Raw genomic sequence first — 26511 nt, forward strand, 5'->3', positions numbered from 1 at the left:
GACCGTTTGAAGCGTTACTTCCCCTGGACACAAATCGGAATTGTGATTTTGATTTCAATCCCGATGCATTTTCTGTGTTCATCGTCAATGTGAAGGTCCAAGGGTAACAGTAAACCTGCGTGCTACATCGTAATTTAATAATGGGGCGATAGGTAGAGGAGATATTTGTCCTTTCCAGGTTTCGGAACAGGAACGACGATAGCTTCCCGCCATCTTCTGGAAAAAGTAATGTCTGTCCTAATTCGATTATAAAGGCGAAGGAGGTAATGCAGACTGGTATGATAAATGCAGCAACATTTGGATGTTTATTCCATCCGGTCCTGGGGCGGAAGAGCGAGAAGAAGGGAGTGCGTGTTGGGAGTTCCCGCATGGAGAAAACAGTGTCATAGCTTTCGCGATTTTGAGAGGAGGAAGCAAGAGGTTGCACTCCGCTGCACGTTTCTTCGGTAGAAAAAGTCGGGTAATTTGAAAAGCTCGAAATGTCAGCAAAGTGTTGACCCAATGAGTTAGAAATTGCAAAGGGGTCCACTTATGTATCATTCACGACAGTGATCCCAAATACCGGAGAGAAACTATGCGCGCCAGATAACCGTCGAATCCGACTCCAAACTTCCGAGAAGGGAGTGAAGGTGTTAAAGGAGCTAGTGAAGAAATCCCTGCTTGCCTTCTGGCTATCGCGGATGAAGCGACGGTATCGCGCACGGATCTGCTTATAGCGGATACAATTGGCCAAAGTAGAATGTTGTCGGAGAACGCGAAGAGCACGTCGCCGCTCACGTATTCCGTCACTGCAATGAGAGAAATTTGTCGTGGAGGCAGACGAAAATGTAGGGTCCACAGCGTTGAGGCAAACAAGATCCGCTTGGCGGAAGACATCCATCAATAGTGAGCCCCGCGGAAAAAGATGCGGAGATCCCCAAAGCGGGTGGTGAGCATTCAAGTCCCCAACCAGTAAATAGGGGGGCGGAAGCTGACCAAGAAGATGGAGATCAGCGCTTGCCATAGGTGTGGACGATGGAATGTATACAGTACAAAGAGACAAGGTGTATCCAGAAAGGGAAAGAGGGACAGCGACAGCTTGGAAGTAAGTGTTTAAGGTGATTGGGTGATAATGGACAGTATCATGGAGAAGAATCATGATTCCTCCATGTGCTGGAGTGCCTTCAACAGAGGCAGGATCAAATCGGACTGACTGAAAATGGGGGAAAACAAAGCGATCGTCGGGACGCAGCTTTGTTTCCTGAAGACAGAAGATGACCGGCGAGTAAGATCGAAAGATGATCGACAATACATAAACACTGGCTCGAATGGAGCAGCCCGCATCTCGTGGTCGTGCGGTAGCGTTCTCGCTTCCCACGCCCGGGTTCCCAGGTTCGATTCCCGGCGGTGTCAGGGATTTTCTCTGCCTCGTGATGGCTGGGTGTTGTGTGATGTGCTTAGGTTAGTTAGGTTTAAGTAGTTCTAAGTTCTAGGGGACTGTTAAGTCCCATAGTGCCCAGAGCCATTTGAACCATTTCGAATGCAGCAGATATTCCAATGTATAATGGACATAGGAGGACAGAAATGGGAAGAATGAGACCAAGGTTGCTCTCCACTCAACGACTGCTAAGATCCGGCGACCGACAGCCAGGAATGGTATTCAGTCGACGGCAGAAGGTACTGATCCGTAGCTAGTTCGGAAGATGCTCCTGCCACCAGCGAACGGAACCACTTCTGGTCTTCCAGGAATGGTTCCAACACAAACTGTTTAAAGCATTAATCCCCCTGGACAGAAGTCTTCGTAGTGCCTTTTGCATTCAATCCCGATGCAATTTCTGTGTCCCATCGTCAATGTGAAGGTCCGAGAACTACAGTAAACCTGTGCTGGTGCATCGTAATCTACTCCTGTTCTCCCAGGAAATGTTCAAAACACAGACCGGTTGAAGCCTTGCTCCCCTGGACAGAAGACGGCACTGTGCATTTTTTATTCAATCCCGATCCTGTTACTGTGGTTTATCGTCAATAAGAAGGTCTACGGGTTACAGTAAAGATTCAGTGGTTAAATGGACTCTACTACTGAACTCGCAGGAAAGGTTCCAAGAACTGACAGTTTGAAACGTTACTTTCCTGGACATAAGTCGGCACTGCGCATTTTGTCATCAATCCCGATGCAATTTATGTGTTTCATCGTCATTATGAAGTTCCAAGGGTTACAGTGAGCCTGTAAAGGTGCATCTGAATGTACTACTAGACTCCCAGGAAAGGTTCCAAGTACAGACCGTTTGAAGCGTTACTCCTCCTGGGCAGAAATCGTCATTGTACCTTTTGTATTTAATACCGAAACAATTTCTGTGTATCATCGTTAATGCGAAGGTCCAAGGGTAAGAGTGAACCAGCAGTGGTGTATCGGAATCTACTACTGGACTCCCAGGAAATGTTCCAGCACAGACCGTATGATGCGTTACACCCCCCCCCCCTCCCCCCATCGCACTGATGTCAGCATTGTCCCTTTTTTCCTTTTTAATTACTCCCGATGCAATTTCTGTGTTTCATCGACAATGTGAAGGTCGAAGTGTTCAACCTCTTTGGTTTTCGGATTTTTATATTTCCTGTCAGTATTTGTTCTACATGAACCGGGCGTTGCCTGCTTTCCATGAATTATCTTTCTTACCATTTTTGTCGTCTATTGTGCAGACGCTGAAAATAAGCAAAATTCTTTAGAAAACGGTAGTTTTGTTAACAAGAAACCAATTATCACGAAAGTGCACTTCATCCTGTGTTTATAACAGTTGTATATTACTTGTGATGTTTATGGGATATTTCGGGTACTTTGTGTGAAATTTCAGATACGTGAAAGTAATTATATGCAATATTACGTATTTATATGTAATCGGCAGCTCTGTCTGAGGTATAAGAGGATAGGGCTCATATTTATTTTCTTCCAAATTTCGCACGGGCAATATCGGACATGTGTACATCTTCTTCCCTTGCTTTCTGTTCTTACGTAAAAGTTTTCCCATCATTCTTATCTCCATTACATCTGTGCCATTTATGTTGTACATTGTGCTAGAACTCTGTATTTCTTACTGTAACTTCATCGTCATTCGCGAATTTTACGTAATTAAGGAAAATTTGAAATTTTTTCTGTGTATTCTTGTGTCTAATGTTAGTTTTTGTTGTCCGTTTTCGTGACAACTATTTTGCGTAACACACAGCATAATGGCGTGGGATAACTGTAACCGTTGTATCATGATATAAATTTAGGGACGTAGCCGGTGTTTTCTATTCTAATAAGCGATTTCGATCATAAACATATCTAGTGCTGAAGCTTTACTCAATGTATCCGCACTAGGTAGCCGTGTAGTCTCAGGCGTCTTGTCGCGGTTTGCGCATCTTCCCCCGTCGGAGGTTCGAGTCCTCCCTCGAATAGGGTGTGTTTGTGTTGTCCTTAGTTTAAATTAGATTAAGTAGTGCGTAAGCCTTGGGACCGATGACCTCAGCACTTTAGTCCCATAGTCCTTACCCAAATTTCCAAAAGTCAGTTTAGCAGACACCTTTGTTCCATACCCCCAAATCTATGGGTCGATCTTCAGGACATGTTAAAGTTGCTGTGGTGTGCGTACTGTAAGACCTTCGTTACACACACCATCAGATTATTTGACTTGTCACTCTAACGAAGTAGGCGAGTGTCAGCAATATGTCTCGTGGTCTTATCGTGGCTTGTGTATCTTCTGCCGTTAGGTCAGACGATAGAAATGCCACTTGCACGCTTATAGTAGCAGATTGATGGTGACCAGCTTTAAACAGAACATGATTAATTTTCACATACATTTATTAAAATCATAAAAATCATAGACATTACGTAACTTGAATCTGGATGCTATTTACAATTGACAATCTGAAGTTCCTTTGGTCTTGGTATGTTAATCTTATTCTCACATATCTCTGATACTTGACAAAGTGTCTATACATTTGTCTTCATGGCTATGTGCAGGAATATGATAATCTTATTTGGTACAGACTGGTACAGACTGACTGGAGGTCTGTACACTCATTATAATACCTCGCACGTTCAGGTATCACTGCGCATGTGTGATCTGCGAGGAGAAAAGGATCTACGTTAGCAGAAATCTCATTGGCTGCGTTACATATTAATACACGGATTGGTGGAAGGAGAATTTGGTCCGCCTCTAAGACAGAGCCATCTCTTAGTGCCGAGATGGATGAGCGCTGTGCCTGCGCTGTTGTGGTTAGCGGGGCACGGTCTAGTGAGAAATTTCTGTACGCACTGACTACGTGGAACTATGTACACAACAGTTGCCAAGGAAAGCACAACACTTTAAGAAAGTAGTAACATGGAAAGATTCTAAAACATACAGGAACAGAGATACTGCAACTGTTCGCTTACTACCCCAAAACTAGTTTCAGAGGTAGCTCATGAACACATTCTCATTAATGCAGATCCACAAATCACTAACAGAGTTTAAAGTGGCTTTAACGTGTTTATTGCATTTCCAGCTTTTAGTTTCGCATAACATAGTACCAAATATAGGATCTTTTATCGTGTGTATCATAATGACCGTTAAGGTTTGAGTGAACCTGTGGACCGAGCGCTTGTACTCAACAACATCAACTAAGATAACTTGCAAAAGTAAGAAGCAACCTTTCTATAGATGATGCGGACTAATGTGACAGTATAAACATATTTTAGTTTCCTGTCATGAGTAATTTGAATTATCTATGTACAAGGTCAAGCTGTTGAGACAGGAGATCAAAAATACTGGACATATCCGAGCTTGTGAAGTTCTTCGTGTGCAGTTAATGAGTGTTTCAGAACAAGGATTTCGTGATCACCAGCCGTTCGTTACAGAATAAAATTATAATGACGATTAATTCAACTTTCTACCTCATTTACCTACTTATTCACATTTACAATTTCACAATAGTAATAAGTCCTGTGATACACAATCAACAAAACTTTGGAAAAAAAATCTGTTACTTTTTCCCTCGCACAGTGGTAGAGTACAGTGATGTGTTTCTCTATGGCTGCGGGAACAGTCAGCACAGAGTCGTTGGGGCAGTCTGCCACCACACTTAGTTATCCCAGATACCAGAGGAATATTGGCCTGTTCTTCGTCAGTAAACTTATTCGCATTGCTGTGTATCAGTGTGACACTGTCGCAAATCTAATCTCAGGCACAAAATTACTGAACCATACTGAATACAATACTGAGGACGACGAGTCTGGCGGGCTTATTATTATCAACAGAAAGTAGGATAAATAAATGGCATAAACTTCTTTCCAAACAAGACACACAGCACATACAGTGGACACGTGCAATGTTGCGCATATAATTTCCGTGCCGTACAGATACAAACAGAAACGGAATAGAAAACCTAACGAAGTGCAATTACTAGCAAAAAAGCTACCAGAACCAATGGATCACTGATGCCAAAATGATGAAAAAATGTCCTTGCCAAACCTCCGAAATTTTATCGCTGCAGTTCTACTTCACCTAGCCTGAAGAATCCTGACTGATATACTTCACACTCGACTGTTACCTAGAGTAATACAGCTCTTGCAACTACTATCCAATAGTTGTGAAAAGAGCCATCATGAAGTCATAATGTTTACGTTCTAATAAAGACGCCCTTCCTTTCCTCATCTCGATATATTACAACACGACCTCCTGTTGAAAACAGAAATAATATTACACGGGATTCATTCGCAGCTGCGAACACGAACATAAACCAGTTGATTACATTTGACGATCGCTAAGTTTGTAGCTGCAGAAACACCTCTCATCAGTTGGATCAAAATAGAGGTGGGCCAAACGGTTGTTCTGGAGTAAGCGTTATCACAGTTCCAGTTATTCTCTGATAACCGTTATTGTTATCGGTTATTAATAACTGCCAAGTTATATTTCGCTAGCGAATACCGAATGCTGTGAGAGTTAAATAACGACATAGTTGGAATCCATCAGTTTAGTTATCAGTATAACTGCGAGTAGTGGAAATGGCAGGAATGTCGTATGAATCGTGTCATAACCTTAGCTTATTAACTCCGAGTACATTTTAGTTGATGTTAGAACGATTATTAGTGTTTCATATTATATGTTTGTAAGTTATCGGTCGCTATTAGAAATATTATCTTCGCAGCTGCATCAGAAAGTACGTGGAACTTCGCCACAGCACTGTTTAAGTAAAATGTTAACAACGTGCGTTTTTAAGTGTGAAGTAATATGTAAACTGAGTGCTGTAGGTTAAATTCGAAGCTCTATTTCTTGTGCTGCTCACGTATTAGAATTAAGTGTACAGCCTTGTAATACAACAAAAAGTGTACGTAATGTGACAGATTCGCTTACTCCGGTGCTGTAAAAGATAGTCCTAGTGGGGAAAAGTATGAGTACGCTAATCCAAGTTTTATGTGAGATTAGGAAACTGCTCGATTTCTCCAGCTACAACATGTTTATAACATATGAAGACATGCAGATTGAAAAGGTTGATTGTGCTAAATTTCTGGGACGACAACTCGATAATAAATTCAGTTGGGAAGGGCATAACACATTTTTTCACTATTATTTCATAAGGGAGCATATTCAGTGGCAACTGATTAAACGTAGCAAAAGTTTTTTGCATGTAAAAGTGTGTAATAAAAATCGTTTGTGGTTTAAATTCAAAAACATCATGTAGGAACCTGTTCAAGGAACTTTGTATTCTAACAACTGCTTCCTAGTATATTTGTCCCTGAATGAAATTTTTTAGAAGTATTTCCAACCAATAGCTCAATACATAATATCAGTACCGTACTAGAAATAGGTACAGCAATCTACATAAAGACCTAAAATCACTTACCATGGTCCAAAAGGGGTCCAATATTCAGTAACATGCATTTTCAATAAACTGCCAGCAAGTCAGCAACCAATAAAAACTTGGTTTCAGATAAAGCATGGTTTACAGTGTGTTTGAAAGACTTTTTGATACAGAAGTGTGATTCCACCCGTCATCAATATGCCAGAAATGGCTATTTTAGGTGTGTCCATGACATCACCACACACATACACAGGGCAACAAACACAAAGACACACATAAATAATACAATAACATCAACCACCAAAAATACTATCAAACCAACGGGACAACTGCGGGAAGTTGGGGGTTTTAGGGTGAGGACAATCTAGTAAAAAAAAATTAATAATAAATAAAAAACCCATGATGCCAAAACACAAAATGAAGAACAAAAAGAAAAAAATAATATAGCACTCCGCTACACCAACAAAAATCTTCCCTTGAACACTATAGGCCAACCATAGGTGACCATACCAAAACACAAATACCTACAACTAAAAGCACGAAAATTGGAATAGGACATTTCCCTTGACCTACATAGGTAAATCTCAGATGACGGTAGCAAAACAACACATACAACTATGAAAATAGGAATCGGTCATTTCCGGTGACCTATATAAGTCCTCCACAGCTACTGATGCCAAAAAACCAACACCTACAACACAATCCCAAAAGCCAACAAATCAGTCATCCCTACATAAATTAGATCACATTCAATACTCCATGAATACACAAAACATCACAGCTAGAAAAAAAATTAATTACCACCAGCAAATTCCGGCACTGCAAACTAGATCGACCAGCCCCCCCCCCCCCCCCCACACACACAAACCAACTCATTAACACCGTGCCGTAATGACATTCACACACCACAACACCTTTTTACGTCGAAGCAGATAGGTGGAATCAGACACTTCCATTGACCCCTCCTTCTACTCTGTAGATGAATATCATAACAGAGATTGAAAGACCAACTTAGGCAAAAGTTCTGCTATATTTCAGTTTTGACAGCACTTGGTTGCAACAGTCAAGATCGGGTATTCTGTGTATGATAAATTTACTAAAAGTGCGTAACTGTGTTTTATTCTGTAAATATTGGGAGTTACTGTAATATATTCACATATTTTGACAATCTCCTGACAAATGATGAGGATAATATTTATTATATTCAACTGTACTATGTTACTCTTCCTGGCATGTTATTTGTCATTCACAATGGCCAGCAGCTATTTCCGAAGAAGTACGTAAATATTTGTTCGCTCCAGTAACTATCGCCTCTGAAATATCACCGGGGTCTAAGACTGGAGTCACTGGGTCAGGAACACAGACACACAGTTATTCCATGACCAACTTCCAGGTTACCTGTAATGGTGGCCCGATAACTGCCAGAGAGTGAGAACTGTGAGCCAATAACGATAACTGCCAGAGGAAAATACCGATCTCTGACAGTTATTTCCACAGTCGCTCAAATCCTTATGGTACCTCTCTTTGCACCACGCATCCAAGCTAAATTGACATATGAGGTGGTGGCTTAAGGGAACGACCGTACTTGTTAATGCCTGTACTGCAGCTCCTATCAGCCACCACTCAGACATTAACTTTATTTAATTGTTTGTGCTAAAAGTAACGAAGACGCACGATATAGTACACAATTCTTATCAACAGATGGCGCACAGTCTCACAGTTATTCCCATGGCCTATAGAACGCCTACAAAATGATCTACCCTCTCCCTAGTTCCTAGCCAGATCTCCGATGAGTTGACAGGAAAGCATAGTACGATCTTCGGTCAACAGATGGTGCGAGGCACTGTTGACATTCGACAGTTTTTGAAATAACTGCCTGTATCAGAGGAACGGTTATCGCAGTAACCGTTACTTCTCATTAAGTGGTTATTTCTATCAGTTCAGTTTTTTTTTTTTTTTTTTTTTTTTTTGCCACCTTTAGTTCACAATGGCAGAGCGAAGCAGCAGTATTGCAGCTGCTTTTCTAGGCGTGAAAATGCAGGAGTAATACGTGCACTTGCGTCGGAATGGAAAGGTAATGATCACGTCCCATACAGTATTACATTAAGTGGGTAGCTACAGTAATTACATGTGTTAGAAGTTACAGAACTATAAAAGTTCTCGTTGTTTCGCACAGAATCAAAGTCAGTTCGAGTTGCTATAGGCGTAAAGCTGTCAGTGACATTCAGCTTTGGAGGCAGTGGTATTATTCATTACAAGACCAATGCAAAGATGCAGTATTGCGCTTGCTACAGTAAGCCTCCCTGCGTGTGGTAAAAATCAATGTATTACTTGCGTGTATGTTCTGTACTGAAATTGCGGGTGGTAGGTTGTGCGAGTTTGTGTTCTTCCTGACCGGCATCTAAAAATTCTTATTTACTATTGAGTTAGCTTAACTAAAGATACAGTAACTCTAAGAGCCTCCCCAGCTAACATTAATAATTCAGTAGGACTTTACTGTATCATACTAACGTCACTCCACGTTACCAGAATCAATGTCTGCTTTTCTTATCAGCAGATGATGGGTTTGTATCTATTATTGTGACGTGAATAATGATTCATGTTTATGTGCGCAGTGGCATTGAACTTAAATGTCTCGTTTTGTCAGAATAAATCTCAAAACAAGACTATTTTTTTTTCTTATGTTGATTTGATATTGGCAACATCCACAGTTTTAGGACAAAGTTTCCACAGATTTTTGTAGAATATGCAAACAATCTAATTTTATATCTGCCAGTATGAGGTATTAGCCTGCAGCTTCTATATTCAATTAGACAGTGAACTATATTTATTAATGTAGACTGTGGGGAACGGACCACGCTTTCTTGTCTGTTCCAATTCCACATAACTAGCTCTGCAGTCCCAGCTTTGTTATGTATGCATACTTAATGTATCTGCTATACCCCTGAACCATAATTCATTTTATACTGTACACAAGGAGAGAATCAAATGGACCATGAAATAAGGTCATTTTGTATGGAAGACACCTGAGGAATGAACGACTTGTCAAAGCAGCGAAATTCCTATCTCGAATAATTTTCTGAGTCTGATACTTTCTGAAGGTAGGCTCGTCCTGTCTATTAATGTCTGGACATGAGGAATAACTTTTTTTACCCAGCTCTTCAATTCATCCCCCAAACCCAATGTCAGTTTGTGTCCTTCAAATAGATCTGGTAGCCTGTATCAAACTCCAGCTGGCTTATAACCAATCTTTAGCTTTCTGTGGGTGCATAATGACCACTAAACTTCACATTAGAATGAGTGTCTGGTGCAGCTATTGTTTGATTTCAATGTGTAAATCATCTAAGAACCACAGTTGAAAAACAACTTTCTCTACAGCATGAGATTTGTCACCTAAATCTCTTTTCGGTTTCCTCCCCTTCCATAAGATAACCACACCATGACGTTCTTCAACTCCCCTGGATCCCCCATGCCACTTTATCATAGGTGTTTAATGTTGGGCAAAGTCTCTTCTAGTTCTATGTTATAATTATTTGTTCTTTGTTTGGTATCTTGCTCTATCTTTTTTCTGATGACTCTTTGCCCTTTTCTGTATATTGACAAGACACTCTTCTGGGGTGGTATTCCTGCAGGGCACATTTTACATGGTTTATACATTAATATGTCTATTAGTGAGGCACAGTGGACTACTCAGCATTTTTATTCTCTCTTTAGTTTTGTTTGATTGTGGGCTGCTTAATCAGAAAATATTTGAAGCTGGTGCTTTTGGTCTCTTCTTGAGCAACTAAGGAGAAATGACAGTTTAAAGTTCAGTAGGCATGTATGTTGTGACTGAAATCTGACAGTTGCCTTTCCACCCCCCACCTCCCCACCATCCTCCTCCCCTTCACCACCCCATTAGCCAAACGCAAGCACAAATGAGAACAGAATGTCCTAGTAATTATTAAGACATACAACTTTATAAAATTGAAACAGTGAATACTAGCAAATAGTGTCACATAACATATTCTTTATCCCTAGTGTACTTTTAAGGTTTTACTATTTAAAATGTAATTACATTTTAATCACATTTCAGTTACCTATTTGGTTTTTATAACCATCAGCTGTGTTACAAGTGCACTATAATTTTCAGAATTGTTTGATATACATCTGAATTAATTTACGTTTTTTATTTTTATCATAAATAAACTCATAACTAAGTAACAGTACATTACTAAAAAGTACCTTTACGCAGAATGTGCCTTAGTCTTATAGCAAATGACAGCAGTGTTTTGGACCAGACGACACTGCAAGCTGCTGGCATCTGAACGAGCAAACGTGGCCGTCCACAGATCTGGTGCTTGGAACACTGGCTACATAGTAACATTATACTAATTTACAAATCTCTGAATATCTATCAGAGTTGTTTACAATTAACAGAGTTATGTCATAGTTTTTACAAAAATTACTCCTCAGATTCAAATTTGTTGACTTGCGGTAAGTGTTCAATACCTGTGGCTTCAGAAGCTGTGATAAATGTCCCCATAGTGAATATGTCACTCGCCAGTAGTGTGTGATGTGATATGAAAATTGCTGGCAGATTACAACTCCAAGCACCAGATCTGTGGACGGCCACGTTTGCTCGTTCAGATGCCAGCAGCTTGCATTGTCGTCTGGTCCAAAACACTGCTGTCATTTGCTATAAGACTAAGGCACATTCTGCGTAAAGGTACTTTTTAGTAGTGTAATGTTACTTAGTTATAAGTTTATTTATGATAAAAATAAAAAATGTAAATTAATTCAGATGTGGAGCTCTCCAACTTGCACTGTGAAACTTTGCCTTTCATTTTCATATGTTCTGTTGACTGAGCTACCTACGCAAAAGCCATTTCTGTCAATAAATTTCTTTCAGAAATGTTTTCATCTGTTTCTGTTCACATTTCAGCTATTCTACACACATCTGTTCTCATACATAATGTTCTTTGTGTAGGTGAGGATAGTGCCACATACATAAAGCAGAGGGTGAAGAGGTTGAGACAAACAGAGTAGCAGAGCATTATATAGAGGTATGAAGTAGATTATTAAAATATCCTTGAAATAATGAAAAGTAATTTGGCCATAAAATTTGTTGTTAAAAGCAGAAGTTCTCATTAACCTCTCCAACTCTCAAAGCTCTCTTTCTCAGGGTTTACTTTCAGGATGGTAACTTGATTTAGGATCTGTTCAATTTAATAAACATGCAGGAACTTTACATTTTACACAAGTAAAGTTTTGTTCATTTTCAGAAACGATTACTTCTTGATTTCCAACATGTGGAGTGTAATTTTTAATCGCCTGTCATATTGTCACTGCACTAGTGGCACTTTTCAATATATGTAAGTTGACACATTTAGAAAATTGCTCACATATTGTAACAATGTGTAACACCTGCACAGCTCCAGGGAAGGGGACCACCTTAAGTGAATGGCAAGGATTTGCAGGGGTTTCTTGGTAATGACTAGGTGTAGCTCACCTTTGGAGCCATGGTTCAGAGGTTCAACATTTTGACAGACTAGGCATTTGTGGATAATCCATTACATGCTGCTTTGGAGGAAATGAAAATAGCAATACTCACTGACTTTCTCATCACATTTACCCACTCCTGGATCCCCAGTGCTCTATGGGTGCACAAGCTTAGCTTTTACCAGTTGTTATATCTCATGAGACAGCAATAACGTAATACATTATTGTGAAGCACACAGTATGTAACTAGTGCCTCAGGTGGGTTAAGGGTAAATTGTATTCAGATTTCTCTCCACAGGGGGGGGGGGGGGGGCTGTCTCTGAGGTGAGACATGTAACTAAATATAGTTAATGCAGATGATAAATGTTTTCTTGCATCAGTAAGACCTTATATTTAGTACTTTATCCCTTAGATCCCAAGTTACTACATCATTCTCTCCTTTTACATAAACTATTTCAAAACCATATTGTAGAACTGAACCAGTGTTGCGTGCAGTAATTTTCAATTGAGAAGGAAGCTTCAAGGCTGGTTATCACAGTATACTTTGGTGTGATTACCAACAAAACAGTGACGGAATTTCCTAAAAGTACATATAATAGTGGGAACTTTTAACTCAGTGGCCGTGTAGGCTCACTAGCAAAGAGTATTTTACAGACATTTCATGTACTGTAAATGCCTCTGATTTGTAAGGGGCAAGCTCCCAACCTGGTACATATCCATATGTTACAACAATTGTGAATTTGCTAGTACATTTTTGATTTTACTGAAAGCAGATTGGCCTATTTCTGACCAAATCTATGACATCTGTTTTGTGTAGAAAGTTCAGTAATACATCTGCGTTTGATAATTGGTCTGGAATGAAGTTACACTAGAAGTTGGATAAATCTGAAGGTACTTTTAATTGCCTCCTTGTCTGGGACACTAGAAAGCAATGAACTGATTGTATTTTTGTTGTCAGAACACTTTGAGGCATAATTATGTGTTACAAGAAATTCATTTTCTCACCACCAAATTTCATTTTTTGAAATTGATATAAAACTGCCTCTAACATCTCCTAATGCTCTTCCCAAGTTAGTGTGGCAGTCAACAAATCATGCACAAATAAAGTAATTCTTCTTAGTAATTCCAGGTCTAATAAATAATCCATTGGTGCTATAATCAAACCACCACTCACATTGAGAGTAAACAAAATCATTCTAAACTGGTAGGTATGACCTGTAAAGATAAAAGCATTGTCTTTCTAGAAGTGTCTACGAGTATGACACACTGAAATTAATTGAAATGAAGTACCTGATCCCTTGGATCCACTGGATTTGTTGATATAAAAATTTCTGGTGAGATTCACACAGGATTACCATTTTATTAATTTCAGTCATGGGCAATACCAGCCTAATACTACTCCCAGCCTTAGCTGCAGCTAACAAGAGGTTAGAGGTTGGGCTGTTTTATGGCCTAATTGCTTCATCATGTGCAACTGGAACGGACAGCTGTCCGTTCCAAACAAGGAATGGGCAGAAAGGTAGACAGAATGGTACATGTGCTGAAATATTCAGATAACACAAGTTTTTTCTTCAAATATCTCAGCTCATTTCCCTGAAATATTAACTATACCTTTTCTCTCAATTTTAGTTAAAGACTGAGATTCTCATAACTTCAACTTAATTTTCTGTTCAGTATTCAGTCGAGTGAGTATTTCAGTATGTTGGTGTAAAGATTTGTTATTTTCTATGTTGACGAACTGTGATTTGATCACCTGGCAATTTTCATTCCAATGAGATGAGACTGTGCTTTACATTTGTGAACATAATATAGAATTTCCTCCATGTAGGCAGTCCATGATGAATTCCTTTATTATGAGCAACATGCTTATCATTGCTACATTCCCTATCACCAGCAGAATGCAAGTCTGCCATTTAATTATCTGAGATTGTGTGCTATGCTATGGCTGCTAAAATCCTGATAATTTAGGCAGGTTAATCAGATGACATTATTTTTCAAACAGGCCTCGGGGAATAACACTTGCTGCGTCACCTGTGTCTATTGTCATTATCGTAAGTATGCCTCCCACCACAGCATGTATGGCAGCCTACATCACAGTTTGGATAGTCTGACAGTTTATGTTGCTGTTAGATAGATAAAAAATCTACTCAGTGGGGCAGAAGGGGTCACACACTTACACACACTTTTGGAGCCACTAGTTCTGTCCTCAGAGAAGGGTTGAAAGAGAAGGAAGAGGGATGCAGGGAAAGGAACTATAGGACTTTAGGAAAAGGGATTGAGTTTGGAAAAGTCACCTAGAGCCTTGGGTTAGGGAAGACTTACCAGTCAGGATGAGAAGGGAAGACTGATTGTTTGCGACTGTACTGGACAAGATCCAAAAACCTGAGAACTTTAAGGTGGAACACAGGGTAATCTGCAAGAAAGAGGTTAGTGCTAAAACATTGTGCATTAGTTAATAAAAGCAAAAAAAACTGAGTGCATTGCATATAACAATAACAGAGATGGGACAAGGATGGGGACAGTGGAAAATACAGGTCATAAAATGAAAAATGGAGTGAAGAAAGTAGTAGTTAGTGTGAAGAAATGCTGAGACGCGGGACATTGATGTGCACTCACAAACTATGTGTAACTTTCCTGGCAGTGGCCTGTTCAGTAGCATATACTGTAGTTGTTGGAGTTGTCTGCTAAGCAGCAGCAGCAGCAGCAGCAGCAGCAGCAGCAGTGACTGAAAACAGCAAATTATGACAACTTGCCTTTGTCTTCCCTAACTGTGAGTCAGCCAATTTTACCCCTATTCACCTTTTGCCATCTACTCTTGTAGTGTTTTAATTTATCTATTTGTCTTGGTAGATACAATTTCATTGGTAGCAGCAAGACATAAGGAGGCCATAGACATCTGTTGTTGTTGTCTTTAGTTCTGAGACTAGTTTGATGCATCTCTCAATGCCACTATCCTGTGCAAGCTTCATCTCCCAGTACTTAATGCAATCTTCATCCTTATGAATCTGCTTAGTGTATTCATATCTTGGTCTCCCTCTATGATTTTTACCCTCCACGTTGCCCTCTAATACTAAATTGGTGATCCCTTGATGCCTCAGAACATGTCCTACCAACCGATCCCTTCTTCTGGTCAAGTTGTGCCACAAACTCCTCTTTTCCCCAGTTCTATTCAATACCTCCTCATTAGTTATGTGATCTACCCATCTAATCTTCAGCATTCTTCTGTAACACCACATTTCAAAAGCTACTATTCTCTTCTTGTCCAAACTAGTTATCGTGCATGTTTCACTTCTATACATGGCTACACTCCATACAAATACTTTCAGAAAAGACTTCCTGACATTTAAATCTATACTCGATGTTCACAAATTTTTCTTCTTCAGAAACACTTTCGTTGCCATTTCCAGTCTATATTTTATATCCTCTCTACTTCGACCATCATCAGTTATTTTGCTCCCCAAACAGCAAAACCGTCTCTCGTTTCTTAAACCAATTCCCTCAGCGTCACCCGATTTAATTCGACTACATTCCATTATCCTCATTTTGCTTTTGCTGATGTTCATCTTATATCCTCCTTACAAGACACTCTCCATTCTGTTTAACTGCTCTTGGAAGTCCTTTGCTGTCTGACAGAAATGCAACCACCCATAGTTACTGTGATTTAGGAATATTTTTACTGGTTTGTTCTTTTGTTTGTAAGGGATTTATTACTAACCCGAGTGCAGCAGTGAGAGTTTTGTTGAGGTGTGGCTCTATCCACACCAGGTACCCTGTCTTATTCCCCATTCTGCTGAGACGATATCTTATGTAGTTAGTTTGATCATCATAGTAGGCTGTAGCTTGTGTTTGTTAAAAAGTTCACTATTCTGTGCTTGTGCAGTTCCTTCTTTAAATTTGTTGAAATTTACACATTATGTGTGTGAGTGTACCACTTTAGTAAGTTTTGGAAAAACAGTTGCCTTCTTGTCCTTCATGACTCCTTGTGGTCATCTTTCTGGTTTTGACCTGTGATTCTTTTAAAGTTCTGCCAAAGGTCTACTGAGTTCCTAGGATTGAAACTTTGGAATTTGTTGATTGGGCTCCTTCTGTTGCTTGGTTTTCGAAAAAGCAATGGAATCAGTCGAATTGAGAGTTGTTTTGTACGGTGTACCAACATGTGTTTTTTGTTTCATGATCGCCAAAATGTTTCTAGGGATTAGAGCTGCTCCTTTTCTTACTTCATTAATGTGAGCACTGAAGATCATTGTGGTACTTATTGATTTTGTAATTTAGGTATTTTGTTTCTCTAGAACATTTACATTATATGCTTTTTCAGTTGCAGGGTGTATTGTATGTAATGGATGAAGTTTTTGGAAAGTTTTTGTGGCGTCTTAGCATAATTTTTCCTATAAACCTAAGGGGTGCTGATGTTAGGAAGATTGGGTGATGTCTCACAGTGCTCATAGTGCGTATTTATGTGTTGGTGTATTGATGTGCCTGTGTTATACGTGAAAATTTGCCTTCACTGGGTTGCCTAAAAATATTGGTTTACTGAATTTAGTCTTCTAGCGGACATCTATTCCTGTCAGTTCTTCTGTCTCCAAAATTATGGGTCTAGCATTGAACTCGTGGAAGGTAATGCGCTCATAAAATGATTAAATTACTTTAAGAATTGTAACTACCAGCTGCTTAATACGTATTTATTTATACCAATCGGTGTTTGACTTTTGACCATTTTAATTTGTGCCAACTGAAGACTAATTCGTGTTCTATCAGTGTTAAAAACAAAAACAATTCTGAATGTTATTCATCACTTATAATCGTGGAAAACGGGAGTAACAACCCATTTTCTTCACTCTGTTGCCAACTGATATCTTTGTTATCATTGGAAAATTATGTCCACAGTCAGTTACATATTGTGTACAGGTCCTGATGATATTGCTGAAGTCAGTTCTGTGGATGCATTAAATATTTTTATTCTAATATTGCATGTATAAATTGTGGGGAAAAAGTACTTAAAAGACATTTTCCTGGAGAGCCACTACGAACAGACAGTGCAAGCATTTGATCGAATGATGCGAATATTCCTATGAAGTAGTGCCATCGTGAGAAGAAAAAGAAAAAGGAGAAGCAATAAGGGGTCACCTCGGTCACCTCGGAGGCCACCAAGGGCCTGGCTTGGAGCGAGAACTGCTGCCGCTATCAATAGGCCGAGTAATAGTCCATTTTTTTCAATAGATTCATCATCCACCATGTTAAGATGGTCAGGAGGGGGAGCTTCTTCTGCCGGTGAACGGCCAGATGTTCTGCTACAAGTGGTGCAGCCAGGCAAAAAGGATGGTGGCCTGAGGTGACAACTGAGGTGTGTCGCAGGAGAAGTAATGCGCAGTGGAGGAGAAGGTGAACTTTTCTTCTTATGAGCCTTCTTGAAAGATCGTGTAGTCAAAGTACTCGTCGATGGCTGGGAGTTCCTGGTATGTATGAAGTCCTCATGGGACCGTTCCTTCTCTAATGCCTACGCATCTGACTTCTGGGTCTTAGCTTTGCAGAAGCTGATGAAGGTGCTTGTGTGTTAGGGGTGATGGGAGGAAGAGGAGACATTGACCAAGCAATCTTAGCACTGGCCGAGCGGACAACTGTTGCACTAAAAGTCAGATCGCATGTCTGCGTCGACACCTCCCTGGTAGTCTGACAAGAGGCGAGGACCGTACTGTATTTCCCAGCTAGGAGCAGCGTGAGCCTCCTACTAACAAAAATCTTGCAAGCAGCCAAGGTGGACACTTTCTCTTTGACCCGAATTTACTGTATACAGTGTTCATCCTTTTAGATGGGACAGTCGCAAGAGAACACTACATGGTCACCCTGATAGTTCATGCAACAAGGAGACGGATGCGGACAGTCACCTTCATGGACGTCCCTGCCACAAGTGACGCATTTAGCCACATTAGAACAAGACTGGCAGGTGTGGTTAAAACGCTGACACTGTAGCAGCGCATAGGTGTCGGGACATAGGGGTGAACAGAAATAACCTCTTAGCCCGCTTTGATGCGCGACGGCAGCTGAACACTAGCAAAGGTCAAGAAAAGTGTCCGGGTCGGTAGATGTTTATTGTTGACCTTTTTCATGACCTATGGACAGCCGTCACGCCCTTCTGAATAACAAAAGGGTTGACAGATGAAAAATCCTTTCCGTCTTAAGATCTAGAAACTACGAGGAACTTTGGAGCAGGCTGTAGTACGTTTGTCACGGGTGGCTGGTCAAGTTTCCGTTCTTGTGCAGAAGTGGAGAGAGGAGAAGAGAAATCCATTGTGGATGAATCCCCCATGATTGCTACTGTCTCCAATGGCGTGCTCATTCCTTGTGTGGACTCTCCCAGAGGCCACTCCCACCTCAGATGAATGTTTACACCACACGTCACACCTCCCGAGAAACGGACGGAGGGACCAATCGACATGTTCAGAAGGTGTCAGCTTAGGTAATCACCCCTCCCTGGGCCTGGCCTTTACCAGGGGGTATGCACAGGCTCTACTTGTCTACCCAGGAAGGGGAATTACGCTTTACCCCATCACCAGCAACGTATGCGAACGAGTGGGTCGGCCTGAAGGCACGCATAGGGAGGAGAGGGGAACAAGGCAAGGTAAAAAGTAAGGAAGACCGTGAGAGGAAGAAGGACAAAGAAAGGAAACAGAACGGAAGAAACCAGAATAAGCGAAAAACCAAGATGACCACAAATGTAAGTCGTTGAACCATCTGTCTCCGGAAGTAGGCACAAGCTACCCCTTAGTGGGGAAGGGACTCCTTTTAGTCACCTCTTACGAAAGGCAGGAATACCTCAGGCCTAGTCTTACCCCAGACTGGCAGGGGCAGTCTCATTCATTTAACATACTACTACATGCTACTGTGTTTTAATTATATTGTGGAAAGGAAGTTGCTGCCCACCATATAGTGGAGATTCTGAGTGGCAGATAGGCACAACAAAAAGACTGTCTCAATTATAGCTGATAATAGTACACTACTGGCCATTAAAATTTCTACACCAAGAAGAAATACAGATGATAAATGGGTATTCATTGGACAAATATACTATATGTGAAAATGTAATCATATGTCAGTTTTAGTCATTTGGGTGCATAGATCCTGAGAAATCAGTAACCAGAACAACCACGTCTGGCCGTAATAACGGCTTTGATATGCCTGGGCATTGACTCAAATGGAGCATGGATGGTGTGTACAGGTACAGCTGCCATGCAGCTTCAACACGATACCACAGTTCATCGAGAGTAGTGACTGGCGTATTGTGACGAGTCAGCTGGTCAGCCACCACTGACCAGACTTTTTCAGTTGGTGAGGGTTCTGGAGAATGTGCTGGCCAGGGCAGCAGTCTAACATTTCTTGTATCCAGAGAGGCCTGTACAGGACCTGCAACATACCATCATTCATTATCCTGCTGTAATGTAGGGTTTCGCAGGGATCGTACGAAGGGTAGAGCCACAGGTTGTGACATAACTTAAATGTAATGTCCACTGTTTAAAGTGCCATAAATGCGAATAAGAGGTGACCAATACGTGTAACCAATGGTACCCCATACCATCACGCCGGGTGATACACCAGTATGGCGATGACAAATACACGCTTCCAACAGTCATGTCGCCAACACAGATGCAACCATCATGATGCTGTAAACAGAACCTGGATTCATCCAAAAGATTAATGTTTTGCAATTTCTGCACCCAGGTTTGTCATTGACTACACCATTGCCGGCCCTCCTGTCTGTGATACAGCGTCAAGGGTAACCACAGCCATGGTCACCGAGCTGGTAGTCCATGCTGCTGGAAACATCGAACTGTTCATGCAGATGGTTGTCGTCTTGCAAACTTCCCCATCTGTTGACTCAGGGATTGAGACGTGGCCACATAATCTGCTACAACCATGTGAGTAAGATGCCTGTCATCTCGACTGCTAAAAGTACGAGGCCATTGGGATCCACCAAGGCATTACATATTACCCTCCTGAACCCACCGATTCCATATGCTGCTAACTGTCATTGTATCTCAACCAACACAGGCAGCAATGTCACGATAGACTTGGTGTGCATTTATCCTCCTCACACAAGTTATCACAACAACATTTCAACAGGCAACGCCAGTCAACTGCTGTTTGTGTATGAGAAATCAGTTGGAAATGTTCCTCATGTTAGCACATTGTAGGTGTCACCACCGGCTCCAATCTTGTGTGAATGCCCTGACAAGCTAATCATTTGCGTATCACAGCATCTTCTTTCTGTCTGTTAAATTTTATGTCTGTAGCACATTATCTTCATGGTGTAGAGATTTTAATGGCCAGCAGTGTTGTTACCAGTACTTCTTTTATGGTATGCAGTATTGTAGTGCAGTGTAACGTAAATGAATATTGACAAATAGTTGCCACATATTTGTGTTTGCTTGTACTTCCAGTTCCAAGAACGTCTGCCAGCCAGGGCAAGTAGCTGTTTTATATGCTGCGAAGTGGTGGGAACAGCAGCAGCACTCATGACTGCCCTCACCAGCACTAACAGAATCAGCCAGAGGCTGGCTGAAATTATACACATGTGGAATGTTGAAACAAAGGAAAGGAATGCTCTGTTAAGTGTGCTGTTCACAAATTAATGAGGTACACAAAAAGGAAATGTGGGTAAAGCAGCTGAAAAAATTAATTATACTCTGTGTGCTCCCCAGGGACCCTGATTACAGTAAGCAAAGCAGACACTTCACAAATGAGTCACATTATGTGATTTTTGGTATTTATGACAATTTTGTCCTTAAACAGATTATTGTGATTTCAGGTCAACATGGAAAAAAGGGGAGGGGGAGATGGTGTGATCATTTTAGTTGAGAGTGGTTTATGTCTGTTATGGAACACTGAGAACCCTGCTATTTCAGTGGACCACCTTGCTTAATTTGTATGTTACTAAATGTAAAAGACTGAGGGTCCTGTTTTATTTACTGAATGAAATGTTTGGCAACACTGCTCTATGAGTATAATCTAAGCTTTCATTGTTGTATAAAAATGCAATGCACTGTTGAAATTGTTGTAAGGTTGTAACTGTCAGTCGACAAGTTACTAAGCAAGTGTGATGTGATTATGTAATGTACTACGTGCAGTCTTTGTATTTTGGCACAAACACTTCTTTTTGTTATAAACTGACAATGTCGAAACAACAAACTTTAATTTCTTTCTTTTCTGATAAAGACACTGTATTGCAAAAGGCACACAAGAGTGACTCTACTGAAAGAAATGCTAGTGATTGTGACTAACTGCATAGGTCTACCAAGTCATCAGTTTCCCTTCCACAGTTTTCAAACGATAAATGTGCTGTTTCTGGCCCATCCATGAATTTCAATTCTAAACAAAGTAGTGAATGCGAGGTTAAGTATCAGCAAAAATGGGAGTGTAAGCACAATTTGTTGAAGTTTGATCACAATCAGGGTGGGACTTTCTGCAAATTGTTTCAATTGCATTTAATAAATGATATCGAAGCTCTACAGAAAACAGGAGGAGTGTTCATTTCTGTACCTTTCACTAAATTTAAAGACTCTACTGGAAGCATGGGAAAACTAGAAAATCACACCAAGTCAGAAAAACATGCAAGAGCCATTGCAGCAAATCATACACATAAATTTAAACAAAATGAAAACTTAAAAGCTTTAAATTGCAAAGCATCGTAATCATTCATTCGAAGTCTGTATTTCCTTAGTAAGGAAGAAATACCCCACACAACAAATATGAACCTCTAATTAGAAAGGTTGTACTGAAAAGGGACATTAACCTTGAACAGTGGTTAAAATTTCAGAGCAAAAGGTCCATATATCTTAGTATGTATACTGCATCAGAATTTTTGACTTGTTTGGGAGAGTCTTTAGACTTTCAAGATGAAACCCTTTTACATGACAAATATTTTTCATTAATGGCAGACAAATCTACAACTATATCCAACCAAAGTCAACTGTCTTTAGTAATTTGAAATGTAGCACTGTTTCCATCATTTGAGGTGAAGGAAAGATTTTTATGTCTCGTTGAGTGGAAAAGCACTTGAGCTGAATCAATATTTACAGCAATTGCTACTGAACTAAAGGAAAAAACTCTTATGACAGATCATCTTGTTCTTTCAACGGTGCTGCTAATTTTAGTGGTTCTATCTCAGGAGTCCGCGTTCGATTGTCAGAGAGGAATGGCTATAAGCTGTGATACGTTCACTGTAGAGCACATGTATTGTCAATTGCTGACACTAAATGTAGGAATAAACACCCCATTAAGGCACTTACAAACTTTTTCATGGTTCTTCCAAATGAGAAAATGTTTTGCATGAAATTCAGTGTGCTTTAACGCAACCTGTTTTAAAAATACCCAAAGCTGTTGACATCTGATGATTTAGTACCTATCACATAGTTCATCTTATTTTCCTAACCTACAAGTCCATTATAATGGCATGTGAACATATACAAAAGGATGGCACAGATTTAACAAGTTTAGCTGGAGGAATTTTGTTAGAAATGATGAATTCTAATTTCATTGTAGGTTTAATGATTTTAGACGAAATGTTAAATGCAGTCTCAAACTCCCATAAAGTTTTGCAGACACAATCACTTAAAATTTAGCGAATCCCTCTACTTTTTCCTGGAACTCCGGAACATTTAAGACACATTGTCTGTGACTGCAATGGACATAGTGCAGAAAATGACTCTTAATGAAATTAAGAAACTGCAAGAGGATGCAACAGAAGTTAAAGGTGTGGTATTCCTAAATGTAGAGGAGCACATTCAAGCTACAGAAAGTGCAAGGAAATTTGTTGAAAGTATGATTGATGAAATTGAGCAACAGCTTGATGAGAAGGCAATAAAAGTGATAGAACTAAGAGCATACTTTGAAAGTTTTTAAAGAATTTCACGATTTTAGTGATAATGATTGTAAAGAACTGTGCTCAATTTTGGGGCTTACAAACATGAACACTGTTATTAGATGGTAAGTCTTCTCATGTGGCTTCTTTCATTCTGAGAGCCGACATCGGCTACGAAGCGCTACGGACACTCACTGAATGTTTACTGTCCATCCCAGTTTCGACTTGCAGTGTGAAAAGGATATTTAGTACAATGAACAGGGTGATGACTACATTGAGGACTAGGATGTGTCAGGAAACTCGTCAAGCTTGTGTGAAGATTTCAATTTAAGGAGACGGGCCAACAGTAAATTTTATTCATGACATCATCTACAGAGATGCTGTAAAAAAGCCTCTAATAATTAGTTTGATGTAAATTTGAGTTTTTGCGTGCAATGAAGTTATTTTATTATTTAATGTAATTAACTTAGGCTTAGCCTAACAGCTTAGTACTTAATCTACATATTATTTAACTATATATTAGCTATTCATGAAAAATTGAAAATAATAGTGCTGCTATGTCTTTAGAACGCTATTACTTAAATTTTAAGCCTCAAGCTTTGTCTTGTTTTATTAACTTATTTCTGTCTCACAAGAATGGAGGAACATATGATAACACAGAAACATTTGTTTCAGAAAATAACACTTTCTCAAATTATATACAAAGTCCATGCACTTCTGCATGGTCCAATTAACTGATATTAAAAATGGAAGATGTGTTGTATAACTTGATGAAATAGAAACTGAAGAAAATCCATGTCTAGTTCAACATACTAAAGTTTGTTAGCATAGAGATTCAGCAGCTTGAGTGAAGGTCACAAGTAATGATTGTCAATCACAAATTGTGTGGGGTAGGTCATTGTATCGTATTTTGTACTGCTTCAAACTGCTGGTATAGTAGTTACAGGTACTCCCTTTAGGGTATGCAGTAATGTAGTCCACCGTAACAATTGAATATTGAGAAATACTTAACACAGAGATGTATTTGCTTTTACTTCCAGTTACATGGATGTCGGCCAAGCAAGTGCTACGTGTGCGGAGGAGCAGTTGGTGCAACAGGCTCACCCCTGATGGCCTGTACTGGAACCACAAAAATGCGACTATATCAGAGACTGGCAAAAATAGACATTCTGGACATCGCCATAGAGCAAGCCGGAATGCTGTGCCTAGTGTGCTGAGCCAGTATTAATAAAATGCATGAGCACGAAACCCGGCTGAAGCAAAAAAAAAATAAATAAATAAATAAATAAATAAATAAAAATAAAAAAATAAGAAATATATATAATCCTCCTCCTGTTTCCCTGGGACCCTGATTATGGAAATCATTGCGAAAACTCCAAAAATAAGTCACATTAAATGATTAAACTTGCCACAGAAAGTTAAGCATGTAACCGAAGGTATGTCTATTTCATTAAACAACAGCTGTCCAACATGGATATTAATGTAATGAACTGGCTCTGACTGCTTACCTAAACACAATGGAAAATTGTGTGTGGAAGTAGCACAAACAATGTCAGAGAAATGGCTATGAAAAACCATTTCTAGCTCATGTTCTTTGGGACTGATTTTTTGACTCCTCTGAGGAAGTTGCCTCTTCAGGCAGACGGGTCCAATGCCTCTCAGATTTGGGGCCAGGGTGCATGACTGAAGTTAGAAATAATGGGGCATTCTGGATAAAAATTAAGGCACTGAAAATATTTTACTTTCTTTCTTTGGTCTGCTGCACAGTGTTGTGTCAGTGACAGCCAGCACACAATATCAAAGATGAGAAGAAAATTTGAGCTAGTTCTAATTGTCATTACCCTTGTAACTGAAATTTATTTTTATTTAATATTCTGAGTATTAGGTTGTCTTTACTTGCTCTGTCTCTAAACAGATAATAAACTGAATAAATCAAGAGCGCCCCTTTTTAAGACTATTTCTTGTTACTTCAAGTTCATCTTTGTTCCCTCTATTGTAACCCATCAGGCTGCCAAAAAAATGTGCAAAACATATCTTCTGGTTATAGAAAGAAACTTCCACATGGGAAAAATATATTAAAAACAAAGATTCCAAGTCTTACCAAGTGGGAAAGCGCTGGTAGATAGGCACAATAAATAAAACACACAAACACACACACAGAATTTCTAGCTTTCGCAACTGACGGTTGCTTCTTCAGGAAAGAGGGAAGGAGAGGGGAAGACGAAAGGATGTGGATTTTAAGGGAGAGGGTAAGGAGTCATTCTAATCCCGGGAGCGGAAAGACTTACCTTAGGGGCAAAAAAGGACAGGTGTACACTCGCACACACACACATATCCATCCGAACATACACAGACGCAAGCAGACATTTGTAAAGGCAAAGGGTTTGGGCAGAGATGTCAGTTGAGGAGGAAGTACAGAGGCAAAGAAGTTGTTGAAAGGCAGGTGAGGTATGAGCGGCGGCATCTTCAAGTTAGCGGAGGTTGAGGCCTGGCGGATATCGAGAAGGGAGGATATACTGAAGGGCGAGTTCCCATCTCCAGAGTTCGGATAGGTTGGTGTTGGTGGGAAGTATCCAGATAACCCGGACGGTGTAACACTGTGCCAAGATGTGCTGGTTGTGCACCAAGGCATGTTTAGCCACAGGGTGATCCTCATTACCAATAAACACTGTCTGCCTGTGCCCATTCATGCGAATGGACAGTTTGTTGCTGGTCATTCCCACATAGAAAGCATCACATTGTAGGCAGGTCAGTTGGTAAATCACGTGGGTGCTTTCACATGTGGCTCCTTTCACATGTGGCTCTTCCTTTGATCATGTACACCTTCTGGGTCACAGGACTGGAGTAGGTGGTGGTGGGAGGGTGCATAGGCCAGGAGGTACTGTTGCTTGTTGGTGGGTTTGATGTGGACGGATGTGTGAAGCTGGCCATTGGAGAGATGGAGGTCAACGTCAAGGAAAGTGGCATGGGATTTGGAGTAGGACCAGGTGCATCTGATGGAACCAAAGGAGTTGTGGTTGGAGAGGAAATTCAGGAGTTGTTCTTCACTGTGAGTCCAGATCATGAAGATGTCGTCAATAAATCTTTACCAAATTTTGGGTTGGCAGGCTTGGGTAACCAAGAAGGCTTCCTCTAAGCGACCCATAAATAGGTTGGCATATGAGGGGGCCATCCTGGTACCCATGGCTGTTCCCTTTAATTGTTGGTATGTCTGGCCTTTGAAAGTGAAGAAAGCCTCACACTTAAAGTTCCCATCCCTGGCTGCAATCCTTCTTTCCATCAGTCCTTATACCAGTTCCAACTGCACAATCCATAGCCCTCACTTGCTTAATCCTTCACCTATACATCGACTCGGCCAATAAACACACCTGTCAACTCCTATCCCA

The 26511-nt window shown here is 40.3% G+C and overlaps 1 long non-coding RNA gene across 1 annotated transcript; it reads left to right on the plus strand.

The window, feature by feature from the left end:
• The first annotated feature begins 8785 nt into the window (after positions 1–8785).
• LOC126355788 (uncharacterized) lies at positions 8786–24378 on the plus strand. Its single transcript, XR_007565532.1, has 4 exons — positions 8786–8866; positions 11762–11837; positions 20706–20901; positions 24166–24378. It is a non-coding gene; the product is annotated as an uncharacterized LOC126355788 (long non-coding RNA).
• The last annotated feature ends 2133 nt before the right edge of the window (positions 24379–26511 follow it).

Source organism: Schistocerca gregaria, chromosome 3 (assembly GCF_023897955.1).
Source record: "Schistocerca gregaria isolate iqSchGreg1 chromosome 3, iqSchGreg1.2, whole genome shotgun sequence".
NCBI lineage: Eukaryota > Metazoa > Arthropoda > Insecta > Orthoptera > Acrididae > Schistocerca > Schistocerca gregaria.